This window comes from Chinchilla lanigera, unplaced genomic scaffold (assembly GCF_000276665.1).
Source record: "Chinchilla lanigera isolate Chin_1 unplaced genomic scaffold, ChiLan1.0 scaffold00022, whole genome shotgun sequence".
NCBI lineage: Eukaryota > Metazoa > Chordata > Mammalia > Rodentia > Chinchillidae > Chinchilla > Chinchilla lanigera.
The window spans coordinates 12,643,513-12,645,634 of record NW_004955423.1 but is presented as its reverse complement, the minus strand read 5'-3'; the positions used below and the strand labels follow the sequence as shown (position 1 = coordinate 12,645,634).

At 36.8% G+C, this 2,122-nt stretch overlaps 1 long non-coding RNA gene across 2 annotated transcripts in view; it reads left to right on the top strand.

The window, feature by feature from the left end:
* The first annotated feature begins 336 nt into the window (after nt 1-336).
* LOC106148525 overlaps nt 337-2,122 on the top strand; it is a 9,790-nt gene continuing 8,004 nt past the window's right edge. The window contains exons 1-2 of one of the 2 annotated variants that reach the window (XR_001234057.1): nt 337-389; nt 1,502-1,612. This is a non-coding gene — a long non-coding RNA (uncharacterized LOC106148525). Of the gene's footprint in view, nt 390-1,501; nt 1,676-2,122 lie in introns of both variants that reach the window. The other variant, XR_001234056.1, reaches the window with a different exon arrangement.

The following is a 2,122-nucleotide window of genomic DNA, read 5'->3' as shown; positions in this document are numbered from 1 at the left end:
TAAAGCTTCTGATGGCTCACCAGTTACTTTAGTGGATGAAAACCCAATTTTTAAAAGACTCATAAGCATTAAGAAACAATACCTCTCTGTTGTAGGCTAACTTGTGTATCACCCCTGTCCTACCCTGCCCATTCATAACTAGATGCCCTCTTTCCTCAGAATGTGTGTGTATTTGGAGATACGATCTTCAGATAATTAATTTAAAATGAACTTGTTAAAGAGAGCCCTTGGCCAATAGACCGGTATCCTTACAAGGAAAGGAGATTATGACACAGAACAAAGGATCATAACTGTGAAGCAATAAAAAGATACCCATGTGCAAGCTAAGGGGCCTCAGAAGGAACCAAACCTACTTTCAGATTGATGTTGGATTTCAAGCCTCCAGAGCCGTGAGAAATGCACTTCTACTGTTTAGCCCTTCATCTGTGCTCTTATATTATGGCAGCCACTGACTCTCTTTAATGTTATTTTCTACCAACATTCTCTTGCTTCCCTTGAACACATCAAACATGTTCATACTTTGGGCCTTTGTACGCCCAGCTTCCCTTGCCTTAAATATTTTGTCCTGTCTCCCTTACTTTTTCCAGTTCTAACCAGTGTAGCCTCTCCTGACCACCTGCTCCCATAAAATATATCTTTTCCTCCCCAACACCCTCATGCTTTTAATCCCATTTATTCTATTCCATTTTTTCTTATAGCAGTTTATCACCTGTAATGTTTAACTCATTTTTGTGATAATTGTGTACAGTCTATTTCTTCTCACTACAAGTTAGATTCCATGAGAGTATGGACATGTATGGCTTGGTGGCATACCTTTGTAGCCATGCACATAGTAGGTGTTCAGGCAATATTTAATAAATGAATGAAATGCAGATAATAAACCAGATAGTAATTTGATGATTATGTAGTCTAATTGTTTCTGTTAAATCAAATTTATACTTAATTTCATTTAGCTGGTATAACATATAATAATAATTTCTAGATATTGATCTTCTTATAATAAATATCTCTTTGTTCATTGAAGATTAATGTCTAAAACATGCTATTTATTTGTTGGTTATCTGTAGATTCAAATTTACTATAATTTTGTATTCAGTGTTCATTAAACAAAGCATAGTAGCTATGATTGTAAATATCCCATAATTTTCCTCTATGCAAGACTATGAAGGATCTTTTTTGTTGTGTCACTATATTAATTCTTCACTTCATAGTGAACAATGAATGCAGGCTGAAGGGAAAGAGGGTCTTTGTTCCTCATGATCATTTCAGATCATGGGGGGTTAAGTGCTAAACACAAGGAAAGATAGCGTGGAGAACTTGAAGTTTGGGGGATTGTTATTGAAGTAGCATACCCCACTTTCAGCTACATTCCACTGCTAAAAGTAGTCATCAGATCCCAACTGCACAAAATGACTATCCGCAAAGTGCTAAGGAAGAGAAGGTGGGCATGATATCCATGGCCACTGGTCTGTCCCTAACATGTAACTATTCTCTTTCTCAGGACAAACTGAGACAGAGCCACCACATTGGTGTTATATGCAAAGAGCAAAAGGAACCTTTCATCTACATCATGACACGAGTTTTGACAGAGGAAAAACAGAAGACTAGAAAGGTTTGTCTATACCAGTGATGGCAAATCTTTCAGAGCTTTCAAGGATACAAACAGCCTGCTGTGGTATGTGTGTGATAGGTTTGCCACCACTGGATACTCTTAATTGGTTGAATCTCAAGCAGCCTTACTTTTTAATATAAATCACCAGACTATTAAATACATTCATTTGTATGTACATTTATAATAGACTACAAATGTGAATTATTGTTTTACCTGAACTTTTCCCCATGAATGTAGCTAATTAAGCCCTCATTGTACTTCTCAAAACTTCTAAGAGTATAAAAGAAAATTTGAAACATGAATTCTAACAGCTATTCCCAAATTAATTTTTTTTGTCTTTTTGAGACAGGGTCTAACTATGCAGTTCAGGCAGATCTTTAACTAACTTTGTAGCCCAGGCTGGACTTGAACTTGCAGCAATCCTCCTGTCTCAGCCCCCTCAGGGAATATAGAACATCCCTCCAAAGAATTTCCAGTCTCTGTTTTAAAGATGAGGAAAGTTTCAGAGGG